Raw genomic sequence first — 19,111 nt, forward strand, 5'->3', positions numbered from 1 at the left:
ACATCGAAAAGACAAAGACATCACAAATGCTATTATGCATTGCATTGCTAAGGACATGCTACCAATTAGCACAGTCAAATGAAGGTTTCAAGAGGCTTATCATTTTAATTGACCCCAGGTACGTGCTCCCTGGCCACAAACATGGAACAATTTTCCCTTAAATGCCTTGTTATGGGGTAGAACGACATATATTTTTTACCTTGTCAGCTCGGGGATTCGATCTAGCAACCTTTTGGTTACTGGCCAGATATGCACCTTTTTAAACATTATTTGATTAATATTGTGATAATTATCATTATCGAGTGAAAAAAAAAATATAGATATCGTGCTAATCTATTTGCCATATCGCCCAGCCCTAGGTGACATGTCTGGTGAGAATGCAGGCCATGGAAGAACTGGGATATTTTCAGCTTCCAGGAATTGTGTACAGATCCTTGCGACATGGGGCCGTGCATTATCTTGCTGAAACATGAGGTGATGGCGGCGGATGAATGGCACGGCAATGGGCCTCAGGATCTCTTCATGGTATCTCTGTGCATTCAAATTGCAATCAATAAAATTAAATAGTGTTCGTTGTGGCTGAAGCTTATGTCTGCCAATACCATAACCCCATCGCCACCATGGGGCAGTCTGTTCCCAATGTTGAAATCGGCAAACCACTCATCTACACGCCATACACATGGTCTGCGGTTGTGAGGCCGGTTGGAAGTACTGCCATATTCTTTAAATCAACGTTGGAGGTGGCTTATAGTAGATAAATTAACATTCAATTCTCTGGCAACAGCTCTGGTGGAAATTCCTGCCCCTCAACTTGAGACATCTGTGGTATTGTGTTGTGACAAAACTCTACATTTTAGTGGCCTTTTATTATCCCCAGCACAAGGTGCACCTGTGTAATGATCATGCTGTTTAACCAGCTTCTTGATATGCCACACCTGTCAGGTGGATGGATTAATTTGGCAAAGAAAATATACTCCCTAATTGGGATGTGCACAAAATTGGAGAGAAATAAGCTTATTGTGCATATGGAACATTTCTGAGATCTTTAATTTCAGCTCATGAAACATGGGACCAACACTTTACATGTTGCGTTTTATATTTTTATTCCGTGTATATCCAAGTTGGTTTAACTTGAAATATAAGGATTAGCTGGCTAGTCACTAGCACGAGGGCTTGAGAGATTGATGGGACCTATGTTCATTTTCTATAGCCTAATGCCTGCTACAAAAAGTTTCATTATTAGTGAATGTGCATTATGCATGGTTCTAGTTAAATTTGTAACTACAAAGGGCCTTTTCATTGAAATACTTGAAAGCCAGATCGTGATTATTGCAAATAAAAGCAGGATAAACTATTTTGATTAAATAATTTGTGGGTTTTATGGTTGTGGAAGGCTTAGCTTTAGCCTAGGTATAACTTCACAAGCCCTGAAATCATTAGATTATTGCATACTGTTTGAAATGCAGTGTCCTTTTAATTGTACAACAATTATTATTTTGTGAATTACTTTAAAAAAAATGGAGATGTGAATTGCCCTTAAGTTAGAAAAGAAATGGATGATTTTTAGGCCGTATCGCCCATCGCCTCTAAATTGTCGCCACCGCTTCAAAAAAATATGCTGTAATTGTTTAAATATATTTTTCTGCCAAGACGCGCTTTCAAATGGATACATTATATTTTATACTCCATTTAAATGGAAATAAATGTTGTGACCTCGGCAAACAAATACAAATATATTATATGCAGAAAGTTAGTACACAAGTCAGACATTTATATATTCAAAGCCTCTGCTGCCTAGTCGCTGGCTCAATGACGAAGTCTGTGAACAGCTAGCATGTCATTGCTACCCTTGCCACCACTGCTGATAAAATCCAGGGGTAAATACTGCTTAGAGGATAAAGAAAAATGTCGCTCTCTGCATGGCTTTTGTCCTCTGTCCTTAGTGTGACTATGTCCCTGAAGTGCACACTTGGGCCTGATAGTTGCCTTTTCCAGCCAGGCCATTGACTGAGAGCTGCTGAGGCAACAGGGTCCTTCGCTCTGTAGGCCCTACCTCTACCCTCAGATGATGGATATGTCTTGCATAGCTCTCCTTTCTCTCCCTCTCTACCTCTCCTATTTCAACTCCATAATTTCTTCTGGCTGTGTGCTTAAACCCAGGCATTTCTATCTGTCTGTCTGCTCTAACCTGTTGCTTCCGTCGGCATTCACTTTTCCTCTCTAAAAGCCTTTTCGTAAGTTCTGGGCTGTTAAATAATGATACGTTTGTGGCTGCTTTATATTTTCCTTTTTCACACATGTACACGTGCAAATTGGAAAGGTTATTTTACCTTTTTGTGTATCCCAACTCTCCCGGAGATCCCTTTTGGAGAGTGTGATCATGGCCAGGGTATGCCATTATCAACAGCGAAGCTGGCACAATTAGGATTAAGAGCCTTGCTCAATGGCACATCGGCAGATGTAACTGCCTTAGCGGACTCCGCCGCCAGTTTGTGATTGGATTTATGGGCTTTTAACACTGGAATAAAAGGGATTGTTTTTTTTTAGGAATCCTGCTGTTTTAGGAATCCTGCTGGTTTTATGCTAGTTACAAGGTTTTGTTCATTGTGTGTATTGGAGTATTTTTAGTAGCTGTAGAAGTCATCATGTTCCAGTGGGGCTGTCAATCATCCTCTAGCTTCTGGAAGGTTCCATTCCTGCATCCCAGCAGGCCTTGCTCTCTCTGGCTAGGGGACAGGGTAGTGGGTACACAGAAACCTGTGTCGGGCGACGCCAGTGTTGCAGCCAACGGTGCTGATGGTCTGATACTGTTAGTCCTTAGGGCTGCTCTTGGTCAGTCAAACCATGCAGCACCCCCCCAGGAGCACTGAGTAGGCCCATCCTCCCCCCACAGCCTCAGGTATGCATCCAGAATATGAGAAGCGAGAGAACGAGAGATGGAGAGAGATTTGAGACAGTCAAGGCTACTGTCTGAGGGGAACGGAACAGGCAATCATCCGCTCCTCTCATTCCCTTTAGCTCTCCAAGGTCTCTTCTGCTGAGCACGGTATTACAGTGGCCATACTGATGAGCTTTTCCAACGAGTGCTATGAATACACCTCTATAAGAGAACTGTTTTTGTTTATTTGTCCTGTTCTTTATTTGGTTGTCTCTATTCTGCTGTGTTCTCCTCATGACTTCAAGGCCAGGTTGTGTAACCTGTACACAGCCTCCGTATAGTGCCCAGTACATATTTTCTCTCTAGATTGTAAAAGTATAGTTCTGCCTTGGATTTGTTTATTTTCATTCCATCAATTGCTGATAACATTTGTCAATTGTTTGGCCGATAGCCTGTTGGTTAACCGAGATTCTTTTAGTCGAGCCGTGGCAAATATACAGTGTATATACAGAATATGAGAGATGGCGCCGGAGGAGATGGCTGCTGTTTTACGGGCTCCTAACCAATTGTGCTATTTTTTGTTTTTTCGCCTTATTTGTGACTTATTTTGTACATAATGTTTCTACCACTGTCTCTTATGACCGAAAAGAGCTTCTGGATATCAGGAAAGCGATTACTGGACAAAGATTTTTTTTCTTTAACGAGTCGGACACAAAGGATTTACTTCAGACACCCGACAAGGCCCACATCCCCGTCATTCGCATGAGGAAGAGACAGAGATATTGGAGACGTAGGTCGGGGTGCCTTGTAAGGATCCGACTGCGAGTGAGTTATCCCCCTCGGCACGTTGGCTAATAGGACTGACAGTAATCATTGGATAACAAAATGAATGAGCTCCGATCAAGACCGCTATCAACGGGACATTAATAACTGTAATATGTTTCACCGAGTCGTGGCTGAACGACGACATGGATAACACACAGCTGGCAGGGTTTTCGGTCCATCAGCAAAATAGAACAGCTACCTCCGGTAAGACAATGGGTGGTGGTCTGTGTCTATTTGTAAGTAACAGCTGGTGCATGAAATCTAATATTAAGGAAGTCTCAAGGTTTTGTTATTCATTGACTACAGCTCAGCGTTCAACACCATAGTGCCCTCAAAGCTCATCACTAAGCTAAGGACCCTGGAACTAAACACTTCCCTCTGCAACTGGACCCTGGACTTACAGACGAGCTACCCCCAGGTGTTAAGGGTGGGTAACAACACATCTGCCACGCTGATCCCCAACACTGGGGCCCCTCGGGTGCGTGCTCAGTCCCCTCCTGTACTCCCATGACTGCATGGCCAAGCACGACTCCAACACCATCATTAAGTTTTCCCGACGACACAAGTGGTAGGCCTGATCACCGATAACGATGAGACAGCCTATAGGGAGGAGGTCAGAGACCTGGCAGTGTCGTGCCAGGACAACAACCTCTCCCTCAATGTGATCAAGACAAAGGAGATGATTGTGGACTACAGGAAAAGGAGGAACGAGCACGCCGCATTCTCATCGACGGGGCTGTAGTGGAGCAGGTTGAGAGCTTCAAATTCCTTGGCGTCCACATCATCAACAAACTATCATTGTTCAAACACACCAGGACAGTCATGAAGAGGGCACGACAATGCCTATTTCCCCCTCAGGAGACTGAATAGATGTTGGCATGGGTCCTCAGGCTTCTTAAAAGCTTCTTTTTAATTTTTTTTTTACTACAGTTTATTTTAGTATATACTTTTTCCCTTAACCTCTTCACTTCAGGATTGGTTGGTTCCCTGCGGGATGGTTGTGCTAACATAGGCTAATGCGATTAGCATGAGGTTGTAAGTAACAAGAATATTTCCAAGACACATCTGAAATTGGACACATCTGATATTGGCAGAAAGATTAACAAGAATTTAAGCTAACTGCAGTGTCCAATTTACAGTAGCTATTACAGTGAAGTAATACCATGCTATTGTTTGTGGCGAGTGCACAGTTTTGAACACAGTTATTTAATAAACCAATTAGGCACATTTGGGCAGTCTTGATACAATTCATTTTTACAGAAAGTCAATGTATCAGTCTAAAACGTTGCACATGCACTGCTGCCATCTAGTGGCCAAAATATAAATTGCACCTGGGCTGGAATAATACATTATGGCCTTTCTCTTGCATTTCAAAGATGATGGTGAAAAAAAAACTGTCTTTCTATTATCTTTTACCAGATCTAATGTGTTCTACATTCCTTTAACATTTCCACTAACTTCAAAGTGTTTCTTTTCAAATGGCACCAAGAAAATGCATCTCCTTGCTTCAGGTTCTGAGCTACAGGCAGTTAGATTTGGGTATGTCGTTTTAGGCCAACATCCGGTGAAATTGCAGAGCGTGAAATTCAAATTCAATTACTATAAATATTTAACTTTCATGAAATCACAAGTGCAATACATCAAAATTAAGCTTAACTTGTTGTTAATCCAGCCGCCATGTCAGATTTCAAAAAGGCTTTACGGCGAAAGCAAACCATGCGATTATCTGAGGACGGCGTCATGCACACACATTCATAACAAATCATTTTCAACCAGGGAGTTGCGACATGAAAGTCAGAAACAGCGAAATAATGTATGCCTTACCTTTAAAGATCTTCTTCTGTTGGCACTCTAAAAAGATCCCAGTTATGTTACAAATGGACCTTTTGTTCGATAAAGTCCTGAATTATATCCATAAAAAAACAGTTTAGCTGGCGCGCTTCAGTCAATTATCTACTCGGTTTCCCTCCTTCAAAATGCATACAAAATGAATCCCAAACGTTACCAATAAACTTATCTAAAGACGTCAATCAACGTTTAAAATCAATCCTTAGGTACCCTAATATGCAAATAAACTATCAAATTTAAGACGGGAATCGTTATAGTCTTTACCGGAGATAAACAAAAAGAACGTGCTCTCTCGGCCATGCGCTTGGAAACACTACAGCCAAAATGGGAGCCACTTAGAAAAACTACAAGTCCTCCCTCATGTTTCCAAAAACCACCCTGAAACTTTCTAAAGACTGTTGACATCTAGTGGAAGCCCTAGGAACTGTAATCGGGGACAATTTCACCGTATTATAAAAGTGCCAGTCATTGAAATCAGTGGTATGCTGATTTTTATTTTATTTGTATGGTTTGTCCTCAGGGTTTCGCTTGCCATTTCAGTTGTGTTATACTCAGACATTGTTGTAACAGTTTTAGAAACTTTAGAGTGTTTTCTATCCAAATCTACCAATTATATGCATATGCTAGCTTCTGGGCCTGAGTAGCAGGCAGTTTACTTTGGGCATGCTTTTCATCTGGAGGTCAAAATACCGCCCCCCCATCCCAAAGAAGTTACAAGCCTTCAACCAACAATGCAGTTAAGTAAATATTTCACTGTACGGTCTACATGTGAAATGCGGCACATTTGACAAATGAAATTTGATTTATATATATTTTTTTATGGCATACGAGACACCTGACTGAGTGGACTAATCCATTGCGGAGGCCGCAGGGATGTAATCACTAGTAGTACATTTACCTCAAATTACCATAATTTCTCATCTAAAATGTTTGTTTGGTTATGCTAATTTCTGTTAATGCATTCAATTTATTATTATTACAGTTTTACTGTTGTCATTGTTGGAGTGGACATGTTGTTTGCAGAGCTTACAACCTAGGCTACACTTGTGAGAAAAATGTTGGTTTATTTTAATTCCATTTACAAGTTGTCAATTTATTAATTGTCTTGTTTGGAGCGCTCCTGTCAATCTTGAGTAAGCACACACACCGGATTACGCATAGAAGTAGGCTTAGGCTACCTGGCTTGCGTGAAAATGAGAGACTTATAAATGGCCATTTGAGGATCTAATTCTATTTCTGAGTTTCTTAACTCACCATCACTGTGTAGCTTCTCAAAAGTATTTTTTTCCTTTGCCTCAAACGGCAGGTAAACAGTCTTTTTACATCCATTAAGAATGACAATAGTTCCTCAACCTAGCACACTTGAAACATCTTTCCAGCTCCCTCCCTATCGATAACCACTCGGCATGCTCTGATCCAGTGGAAACGTTGGAAAAAAGGCCTACCTGATTACTTTTTATCCCTTGCGCAAATAGCCTACAGCTGTATCCGTCTGTCCAGCCCATAATATTTTATACAATGTTTCAAGTTTGGTAGCACAAGCTTTAGGCTGGACCAAGTTAATAGTTAATACAATGTTTCAAGTTACTTGCAAACAGGCCTTGTGTAGCCAATGTGATTTATTAGATATTTTTATGAGGATATTTTCTACCTGCGGGCTGCAATGTTTTTATTTGTTGGCTTTATGTAGGCTATATTTACATATTCTCAATAATGTTACTTTTAGATTTGTATCATTTAGATGGAACTTTGATTAACCACTTTGATTAACCACATGACATTGATTTTGAGATGGAATTCGCCAGCCATGAGTATCCACTGCGACTGAATGAGCCGCCCTGTTCAATGCAATCATATGATCAAGCATATTATTGATGCGCAAATGTTCTTAGAATTAGAATGTTTGATAATCTTGGCAATGGAATTCAAAACACAGCGCTGTGAAAACAATTATGAAGTTTGGGAAACACTGAGGTCCTATGCACAATGTAGCCTAATCAAATGTCTAATATTAGGCCAAACATGGAAATGCAATCCATCAATGGAACGCAACTAAAGGATCTAAAGATCCTGGGCGTTTTAAATAAAGGGAACCAAACCTATAATGGAAGAAAAGGTTGAACACACCTAAAATGCCAATTGGTCAATGTGCTGAAACGAATGACTGTATTTTAAATCATTTGAAGTAGGTCTAAAGGGGCATTGCGTTTTAACAATCAAATCAACAACTGTGTCATTGTAAATTGAGTGAATTAAAAGTGAATGATGGCGGATTAAATCCCAAATGAGACCGCACTGGAGAGGGCAGAGGCGCATTAGAGTTCACTCTATGCAGCCCGGCGAGGCAAACTTGGGAGTATGTACACGCAAAGTGAATGAAATAAAAGTCCTTGTTGGAGGAAATGTTGCAACTGTGAATGAGGGTCATGAAGCATTTGTTGTTCTCAATGACTTTAAGAATGCTCGTGAATCTGTGTGAGAGCTTGTCACGGAAGAAGAAAAGTGACAGGAGAGCATTAACTATCAACCAAGAATTAGGACTTATGAACATTTTCTGAAAAAGGTGGGAAAGTGGAGCCACAAATGCTCATTGAACCACATGACAGCTTTTCCAATGTGTCAAAAAATATCAAGTAAAACCAAGTATTCTAAGGCTGCATTGTCCTCTGCATGCCTAAAAGCTGAGGCAGAGGGCAGCACTACTCTCTCGCCAAGCATCATTACAGGACAAGCATGCATTGGAACTAGAGAAAGCTCAACTGGATGTTAGGATGGAAAAAAATGGAACTGGACACGGAAATAGCAGCAATTTCCATGAGTCAATTTCTCAATCCCATTCTGTGGCAGCACACTTACGAAGTCAAGAAGATGGAATTAACTCCTATTTTGAGAACCAGGAACCTGAACCATCACCTGTTGAGTTAGCAGGATTAGGTGCAGTTCCAAAGACCCCACTACAAAGGGTTTTACAACAGATAACAAAGCCATCAAAACCCATTCAGGAAAGTCATAAACCACACCCTTCAGCAGCCAACAGCAAGGTCTAACAATCAGCACAGAATCAACACTGTGGGTATCAGCCATAATACCAGCCATGATAACCTCTCTACTGTCATGCAAAGGCAAATTAAATTGCCGACCTCCTTGTACTACAGTTCAAACAGGCCACACTCCCTGTTAGGGAGATATCTATGTTTGACGGTGAACATCTAAACTTTAGGCAATTTATGCGTGTATTTGAGCATGGCATAGATAAGACAAGCAGCCACCAGGATCGGCTCTACCTGGAACAGTACACCTCTGGTCAGCCCAAGGATCTGATCTGCAGTTGTCTGCATATGGAGGCCAGAATAGGCTATGCTGAGGTTGTTAAAGGAATACTTTGGCAATGAAATCAGTCACCACTGCTTAGATGGAAAAAGTTTGGAACTGGACAAACATCAAACCGGATGATGGAAAGGGACTGGGTGGCGAGGCACTATTTTATAGGTTGCTAAAACGCTATGCAAGACGTACAGAACATGGAAGAGCTTAATCTTCCCTCCCAACAAAGTTGATAATGTCAAACTCTCCTACAAATGAAGGGATAAATGTAGGTCTACAGCGTGTGATATTTTATAAAGAAGCCACCTGAGGGCCCAGTTCAATGACGTTCATTGAAAAACAGGCCAAAATATTGCAGTATCCGTTGTATGGAGATGTTCAAGATTCCCTGTCCAACAAAATCTTTTTAAAAACCAATCCCGCAGCAGACCTTTAAACAGCAGTTCAAGTCCAAGAGTTGGGGGAAGAAGCTTGTTCAGAGTTGCAAACATTCAAAGTAAAGAGACCAGGCACCTACCCTCTGCTCCCAGTATCTTGTGTATTTTGTGCTGGTGAGCATTCATTGGTCGGCTGCCAACAGGTCTGAGATCAAGATCACTTGTAACTACCGACCCGGGAGCGTTGTCATCAACTACAGTAATTAGCATAACGCAATGGATAAAAAATATTTTCTAGAAAATATTCATTTTCATGAAATTTAGTGTAACACAGCTTAGCCTTTTGTTAATCACCCTGTCATCTCAGATTTTGAAATTATGCTTTACAGTCAAAGCAAGACAAGCATTTGTGTAAGTTTATCGATAGTCTAGTATAGCATTATGCCTAGCTAGCAGCAGACAACATTTTCACGAAAATCAGCAAAGCAATCAAATTAAATAATTTACCTTTGATGAGCTTCGGATGTTTTCACTAACGAGACTCCCAGTTAGATAGCAAATGTTCCTTTTTTCCAAAAATATTATTTTTGTAGCCGAAATAACTCCGTTAGCTCTTCACGTTTGGCTGAGAATTCGACCGGAAGTAATTACAATTTACATTGGAGTGATATATGTGCAGATGAGGATGCGCAAGTAGAAATACTGGTGTGCAAAAGAGCAGAAACAAATATGGGAATGTGCTAGGTGGTTGGTTGGGCTATTTCCAGATGGACAGCTGCAGCGATCGGTGAGCTGCGCTGACAGCTAATGCTTAAAGTTAGTGAGGGAGATATAAGTTCATCAGATGACACTTATAGGACTTCATGTTACACAATACATGTATGTTTTGTTCGATAAACTATAATAAAAAATAAAAAAATCTCGGTTTACATTGGCGCGTTATGTTCAGTAATGTTTTGCTTCCAAAACAGCTGGTGATTTTGCAGATAGCCACATCAATTTACAGAAATACTCATCATAAATGTTGATGAAAATACAAGTGTTGTACATCTTTAATTCCATGTATTTCTCCTTAATGCAACCTCTGTTTCAGATTTCAAAAAAGCTTTACGGAAAAAGCATACTACAAGCCAAACAGACACCTGCCACCTGCCAAACAGACACCTGCCATGCCAGTCAAAAGAAGTCAGAAATAGCATTATAAATATTCACTTACCTTATGATCTTCATCGGAATGCACCCCCAGGATTCCCAGTTCCACAATAAATGTTTGTTTTGTTCGATGTATTATGGAATTTATGTCCAAATACCTCCTTTTTGTTCGCATTTAGTTCACAAATCCAAATTAACGAGGCGCAGGCACTTAGTCCAGACAAAGTCAAAAAGTTATATTACAGTTCGTAGAAACATGTCAAACGATGTATAGAATCAATCTTTAGGATGTTTTTAACATAAATCTTCAATAATGTTTCAACCGGACAATTCCTTTGTCTTTAGAAAGGAAAAGATACGCAGCTCGCTCTCACGGCCACGTGCATGATTTAGCTCATGGCATTCTGCCAGACCTCTTAGTCAAACAGCTCTTATTCGCTCCCCCTTCACAGTAGAAGCCTGAAACAAGGTTCTGAAAGCTGTTGCTCTACATCTAGTGGAAGGCGTAGGAAGTGCAATCGGACCAAATGTACACTATCTTGGATAGGCAAAGACTTGAAAACCTACAAACCTCAGATTTCCCACCTCCTGGTTGAATTTTATCTCTGGTTTTTGCCTGCCATATGAGTTCTGTTATACTCACAGACATCATTCAAACAGCTTTAGAAACTTCAGAGTGTAATATGCATATCTTAGCTTCTGGGCCTGAGTAGCAGGCAGGTTACTCTGGGCACCTTATTCATCCAAACTACTCAATACTGCCCCCCCCCCCCCCATCCATAAGAAGTTAAGAAGGATGAAGTTTACGCTGCAAAATACAAAGGTTTCATGGAATTGGTAATAACTAAAGGTTATGACGAGCGGGTATCACAAGAATAGCGCCTCAGAGAAAGCCAAGGTATGGTACATACCACACCATGGCATTCACCATAAGCTCAAAGGAACAATAGGAGTGGTGTTTGACTGCTCATCATCATATAAAGGCATATCTCTCAACAGTGAACTCCTTCAAGGATATGACCTGGCAAACACGCTCATCGGAATCTTGCTAAGATTTCGGCAAGAGCACATTGCCATGATGGCAGACATCGAAGGAATGTTCCATCAAGTACGTGTCCATGAAGATGACTTAGACTTCCTGTGATTCCTATGGTGGCCAGATGGTGATACTAACTAAAGATTGGAGGAGTACAGAATGACGGTACATCTTTTCGGGTGCTATATTCTCTCCAAGTTGTGCAAACTTTGCACTGTGAAAGACTGCATAAGACAACTTTTGAGAAGTACGATGAAGAGGTGATTGAAAGAGTCAAGTCCAACTTGTATGTTGATGACTGCCTCAAATCAGTGGCCACAGAAGAACAAGCCATAGCTCTCACAAAAAAACCTCCTGTGTGCTCTCGGGATGGGTTCAAGTTGACCAAGTGGGTAAGCAAGAGCCGTGCTGTGCTAGCTTCTATCCCTGATGAACGCAAAGCCAAGCAGATAAAAGAACTGGACATGGACAGAGAGAAGCTGCCTGTTGAAATGGCACTTGGAATCCGATGGAACATTGAAAGTGATGCGGTTATCTTCCGAGTCACCATCAAGAACAGACCCCTTACAAGAAGAGGTATTCTCTCAACTGTCAGCTCTGTTTATGATCCATTAGGTTTCCTCTCCCCATTCATATTAAAGGCAAAGCAAATTCTTTGTGGAAGTGTGGATGGGACGAAGTCATCCCCGACCAACATTCTAATTTCATGGGAGACATGGCCCTCAACTGGACAAGCTGTCCAGATTCCAGATTGACAGGTGCATGATACCTGATAACTTTGGTCAAGACCACACAGCTGTATCACTTCGGTGACGCAAGTGAACAAGGCTATGGCACGGCAAGTTACCTTGATTTTCCCATACCGTTTGTGAACCTATGGGTGACTCCACTCAAGCAGATGACGATCCCCAGACTGAAACTTGCTGCAGCAACATTGACTGTGCAAGTTGGCAGGATGTTAAGGTTGGTGCTCCAGATTGAACTTGAGGAGTAAACTTTCTGGACTCAGTCTGTGCTAAAATACATCCGCAACGATACCAAGCTAATAGGGTTGCTGTAATCCGTGACCTATCAAAGCTGTACAGTGGAGGTTTTTGAACTCCAAACACAACCCAGCTGACAATGCCTCGAGGGTTACATGTTGAAACTTTCCTGAACTCTGAGATGGCTCAAAGGACCAGAATTCCTGGAGAAAGCAGAAACAGAATGGTTGAAAGTCCCGGAGGAGCTTGGCTTCCTCCCTCCGGATGATCCAGAGGTGAGAAAAGATGTCATCGTGAACAGTACAAGTGTAGAAGAAAAGAGTCCGTCCAAAGAGTTAATAAACTCACTGAAAGAACAAATTGAGGATCAAACTGACGTTTGGAAAAGAAAGTCTCTGCTTCGTCTAGGTCATCCACAGAGAAAAGGACATCATTCGATTTGAGCAAATTCAGCACTTTAAACAAGAAATTTCACTCGTTGGGAAAGGAAGACAATGTGCCAAGGGAAGCGGCTCAATCTGTAAGCTTGATCCAATTGTTGACTATGGCATTCTGAGAGTGAGAGGAAGGTTAAGCAAAGCTGCTATGCCTAAGGAACTGAAGAATCCTATGATCCTTCCCAAAGACTCCTACATCCCCAGAATGATCTTACTCCACATCCATGAGTGGGTTGGCTACTGGGAGAGATCACATGCTTACAAAACATTGCCAGCGGTATTGGATACCCTGTGCCAACTCCTTAGCAAGGAAGATCCTTAAGAGCTGTGTCATGTACAGGTGGATGCAAGCTAAAGCTGGAGAACAGAAGATGGCTGACCTTCCACAAGATGTGGTGTCACCTGATTTTCCGCCTTTCACCCATGTAGGCATAGATTACTTCGGCCCCATAGAGGTCACATTCATGTGAAGTGGTATGGTGTGAATCGAGCTGTCCATCTAGAAGTTGCTAGTGATCTGGATACTGATTCCTGCATCAATACCCTGTGCAGGTTCATCGGTTGAAGGGGCCCAGTAACAAACTTTTTTTTTTTTTTAAATGTATTTTATTTTTTGCAACATATCCCTGGAACTCATTGAATGTTTTTGTAATTTGGGAACTTCAAATGTGGACTGTATGCATCCTAAACAACCCCACTTCTGCAGTGGCTATGGTCAATTGGTAAGGAAGCCACTAAAGAAAAGATGGGCTAGTTTATAACTAGCGGCTCCCTAAAAATCTTTGACACTAGGCACCTTTGTCTGATCTTTTGGTGTTTTTCAACGGCGTGCTATGAAGTGTAACACATTTTGATCAAATAAAAGTTTATATGTCATGTGCGCCGAATACAACACAACCTTACAGTGACATGCTTACATACAAGCCCTTAATCAACAGTGCAGTGTTTAAGTAAAAAATAGGTATTAGGTAAACAATAGATATGTAAAGAAATACTTCTTTTTTTTAAATAACAGTAGCGAGGCAACTTACAGGTGGTACCTGTACAGAGTCAATGTGCGGGTGTACCGGTTTGTCGGGCTATTTGAGGTAAAATGTACAGTTGAAGTCGGAAGTTTACATACACCTTAGCCAAATATATTTAAACTCAGTTTTTCACATCCTGACATTTTAATCCTAGTAGAAATTTCCTGTCTTAGGTCAGTTAGGATCACCACTTTATTTTAAGAATGTGAAATGTCAGAATAATAGTAGTGATTTATTTCAGATTTAATTTCTTTCATCACATTCCCAGTGTGTCAGAAGTTTACATACACTCAATTGGTATTTGGTAGCATTGCCTTTAAATTGTTTAACTTGGGTCAAACATTTCGGGTAGCCTTCCACAAGCTTCCCACATAAGTTGGGTGAATTTTGGCCCATTCCTCCTGAGAGCAGGAGTCAGGTTTGAGTCAGGTTTGTAACTGAGTCGGGTTTGTTGGACTCCTTGCTCGCACATGCATTTTCAGTTCTGCCCACACATTTTCTATAGGATTGAGGTCAGGGCTTTGTGATGCCACTCCAATACCTTGACTTTGATGTCCCTGAACCATTTTGCCACAACTTTGGAAGTATGCTTGGTATTCATAATGCGCGTTCCCGGATGCTGGATTCATGTCTGGAAATTTCCACTGTCCTCTCATTGAAGTTGTGTTCCTCCCTCATTTTTCAGAGTAAAAGCCTGAAACAATGCCTAAAGACTGGCCACATGTAGTGGAAGCCATAGAGATCGTGAACTGCATCATAAGTCTTTGTATGATGGATAGGCTTTCAATGGAAAAGCAGGCATTTCAAAATAAAGGCACTTCTTGGATGGATTTTCCTTGGGTTTTCATATCAGTTCTGTTATACTCACAGACATTATTTTAACAGTTAAGGAAACTTTAGAGTGTTATCTATCCAACTCTACTAATTACATGCATATCCTATCTTCTGGGCCTGAGTAGCAGGCAGTTTACTTTGGGCATGCTTTTCATCCAAAATTCAGAATGCTGTCCCCTAGCCTAGTGAGGATAACAGCCTCCACTCTTCTGGGAAGGCTTTCCACTAGATGATGGAACATTGTTGCGTTACAATTCATCCCAATGGTGTTTGAGGGGTTTGGACATGATTTGGAAAATACTCCATAATAACAAAGCAAAAACAGTTAAACTTTTTGAAATGTGTAAAAAACTTACTTAAGTAATCAGACCCTTTACTCAGTACTTTTGTTGAAGCACTTTTGGCAGGGATTTCAGCCTTGAGTCTTCTTGTGTACGACGCTACAAGCTTGGCACACTTGTATTTGGAGAGTTTCTCCCATTCTTCTCTGCAGATCATCTCAAGCTCTCTGGTTAGATGGGGAGTGTTGCTGCACATCTATTTTCAGGTCTCTTTAGAGATGTTCAATTCTGGGTTCTGGCAGGGCAACTCAAGGGCATTCAGAGACTTATCCCGAAGCCACTCTTGCGTTGTCTTGGCTATATGCTTAGGGTTGTTGTCCTGTTGGGTGAACCATCACCCCAGTCTGAGCTCCTGCGCTCTCTGGAGGTGGTTTTAATCAAGGGTCTCTCTGTACTTTGCTCTGTTCATCTTGCCCTAAATCCTTACTAGTCTCCCAGTCCCTGTCGCTGAAAAGCATCGCCACAGCATGATGCTGCCACCACTTTGCTTTACAGTAGGGACGGTGCAAGGTTTCCTCCAGATGTGACGCTTGGCATGCAGGCCAAAGAGTAAAATCTTGGTTTCATCAGACCAGAGAATTCCTCATGGTCTGCAAGTCCTTTAGGTGCCTTTTGCCAAACTCAGAGTGGGCTGTCATGTGCCTTTTACTGAGGAGTGGTTTCTGTCTGACCACTCTACCATAAAGGCCTGATTGGTGGAGTCCCTCTGAGATGGTTGTCCTTCTGGAAGGTTCTACCTTCTCCACAGAGGAACTCTAGAGCTCTGTTAGAGTGACCATCGGGGTCTTGGTCACCTCCCTGACCAAGGCCCTTTTCCCCCGATTGCTCAATTTGGCCCGGCAGCCAGCTCTAGGTAGAGTCTTGGTGGTTCCAAACTTCTTCCATTTAAGAATGATGGAGGTCACTGTGTTCTTGGGGACCTTCAATGCTGCGGACATTTTTTGGTACCCGTACCCAGATCTTTGCCTCGACACAATCCTGTCTCTGAGCTCTACGGACAATTGCTTCGACCTCATGGCTTGGTTTTTGCTCTGGCTTGGTTTTTGCACTGTCAACTGTGGGACCTTTTTATATAGATAGGTGTGTACCTTTCCAAATCATGTCCAATCAATTGAATTTACCACAAGTGGACTCCAGTCAAGTTGTAGAAACATCTCAAGGATGATCAATGGAAACAAGATGTACCTGAGCTCAATTTTGAGTCTCATAACAAAAGGGTCTGAATACTTAAGTAGGTTATGCACTGAATGTTTTTAAAGTAGTTTCTTTATCAGATCTGTATTCAAATACTTTTTAAAAAGTTGTCTTTTTTTTTTGAATATCTATTAGTTGTTGTCCCTTCCAAAGTAACTTTCTTCCCCTGGGAAAACCATATTTTTTTTCCCACAAAGCATAGTTAAAACAATAGTTATCTCAGGTTTGATGGATCCCTCAGTCAGTGCTACAGGATATATGATCAGACTGCCACTCTACCATGGCCCATTCTCTCTCACATAACTACTCTCCCTCCCCTGACTCTCTCTGCAGTACTGCTGCCATTACAACTCCCACTCAAGTCCTGACCCCAAGATTCTCTCTAGGAATGCAGCAGATGTCCATTTACTCCTAGCATTCCTTTAATGGCCGCCCTCTATCTCCCTCTCCGATCTTGTTTCAAGCCAGAGCTCTAGAAGTCCGTCTAGCCAGCCTGCTATCCCAAACTGCTTTAATTGTACCCTGTGGTTTGATGCAAGGCTGTTTTGAGGTTTGGCCTGTTGCTCCTCCGGTGTGTGTGTGGTGTGTGGTCACAGGAGCTCGCTGCAGGTTGAGTATATTGCAGGGCCCACTACATCTGGCCTGTGTTAGCTGCAGCTCTGCATGGTGCCACTGTTACACACACACACACACACACCTCCTTCCACCCTCCCTGTGTAACCTGAGCTATGGGACCAAAGGCTGACGAATAAGAACTCTCTAGAGTCTGGACTCTCCTGTTGCAGTAAAAGCATTAGCAACACTTTCCAGCTACTTACGGTGTGTCCTGTAGCATCTGCGGTTGCAACCCACTATCAACCACATTGTGTAGGCTACTTACAAACCACAGCTGCTGTGATCACATTTATCCTGAAATTACTGCTCTGAAAGAACATCCTTACCTGTTGTGCACAAAGAATGCCAATTTTCAATGGCTGGTTTAAATTCCGGACAAACAGAGAAATGTTAAGGTATTGACTTGGCTATGCTTATTTTGTTATTTTGTTTTAATATGTAATATAGTACAATGGGTTCTGTCAACAAAATCATTGAAATATTGTAATAATAATGAAATCATAATCAATAAAAATTGTGTGTGAGTCTGTGTCTGAACTAGCTGTCGAATTATTGCTTCCTCTGTCCTCGTTTCCTCTACTCCTTGCCTCTGCTTGAAAGTACATTTTAGCCTGAGGGGAGGAACCTTCACTCCTCTCCCCCAATATGCTTTGAAAGGTGAGAGGAATCGGGGGGAGGGGAAATCAAGGGGAGAATCTCGATTCCTCATGTCCTCTCTTCTCACCTTCTCAAACCCCATTGTATAAGGTGAGAGGGAAGGACCTCTGACCTTCTCATCCAATGGGTTTTGAGGATGAAACAAATCAAGGAAATGCAATTGAACTCTTCTTAGGACAGAGGAAGCAAGTATTTGACAGGTATTAAAGCCCCCATGCAGTCTTTCTAATTTTGTTCATATCACTGTATGTCTAATAAATCACAGTTTATTTAATGAAAATAACTCCAATATGTTTTGAATGCATCAAAGCTGGGACCAAGAGACAGAAGCTGTTTTTCAATCTCATCAGACTGCTAAACAGCCATCACTAACACATCAGAGGCGGCTGCCTATAGACATAGATTAGGAATCACTGGCCACTTTTAGAAATGGATCACTAGCTACTTTAATGTTTCTGAATCTAGAATTACTCATCTCGTATGTATAACCTGCACTCCACACTTCTATGGTACCTTAGTCACTTTTAAATTGTGTTTTACATATTGCATCACCCATTTCATATGTATATACCGTATTGTATTTTATATTACAACACTTACTGTTAAACAGCCATCTCCAGCACATCAGAGGATGCTGCCTATAGACATCGCTTAGGAATCACTGGCCGCTTTATTAAAGTGGCTAGTGTTTCATTTCCTTAATGTCTTCGTATCATGCATTACTCTTCTCCTATGTATTTGGGGCTTCAGGTAGCAAAGTGGTTAGAGCGTTGGGCCAGTAACCGAAAGGTTGCTGGATCGATTCCTCGAGCTGACAAGGTAAAAATCTGTCGTTCTGCCCCTGAACAAGGCAGTTAACCCACTGTTCCCCGGTAGGCCATCATTGTAAATAAGAATTTGTTCTTTACTGACTTGCCTAGTTAAATAAATATTGCATTATTATTTTCCACCATAATTTGCAAATAAATTCATTAAAAATCCTACAATGTGATTTTCTGGATTTTTTTTCACCTCATTTTGTCTGTCATAGTTGAAGTGTACCTATGATGAACATTTACAGGCCTCTCTCAATTTTTTAACGGTGAGAACTTGCACAATTGGTGGCTGACTAAATACTTTTTTGCCCCACTGTATATATCTGTTTATTATACCTGTTGATTCAGGACTCATATGTGAAACGATTCTAATGGGAGTCTTTTATCCGGTGTCCTGTGTGAATTTAAGTATGCTCTCTCTAATTCTCTCTTTCTCTCTCTCGGAGGACCTGAGTCCTAGGACCATGCCTCAGGACTACCTGGCATGATGACTCCTTGCTGTCCCCAGTCTACCTGGCCTTGCCGCTGTTCCAGTTTCAACTGTTCTGCCTGCGGCTATGGAACCCTAAACTGTTCATTTTTACTCTTGAGGTGCTGTCCTGTTGCACCCTCTACAAGCACTGTGATCTCCACCCGGCACAGCCAGAAGAGGACTGGCCACTCCTCATAGCCTGGTTCCTCTCTAGGTTTCTTCCTAGGTTTTTGCCTTTCTAGGGAGTTTTTCCTAGCCACCGTGCTTCTACACCTGCATTGCTTGCTGTTTGGGGTTT

The 19,111-nt window shown here is 41.7% G+C and overlaps 1 protein-coding gene across 1 annotated transcript in view; it reads left to right on the forward strand.

Moving 5' to 3' along the window:
• Nucleotides 1–19,111, forward strand: part of LOC110508669 (TGF-beta receptor type-1) — a 90,333-nt gene that overhangs the window by 23,279 nt on the left and 47,943 nt on the right. The gene's annotated exons all lie outside the window — the stretch shown is intronic.

The sequence above is a fragment of the Oncorhynchus mykiss genome, chromosome 28 (assembly GCF_013265735.2).
Source record: "Oncorhynchus mykiss isolate Arlee chromosome 28, USDA_OmykA_1.1, whole genome shotgun sequence".
Lineage (NCBI taxonomy): Eukaryota > Metazoa > Chordata > Actinopteri > Salmoniformes > Salmonidae > Oncorhynchus > Oncorhynchus mykiss.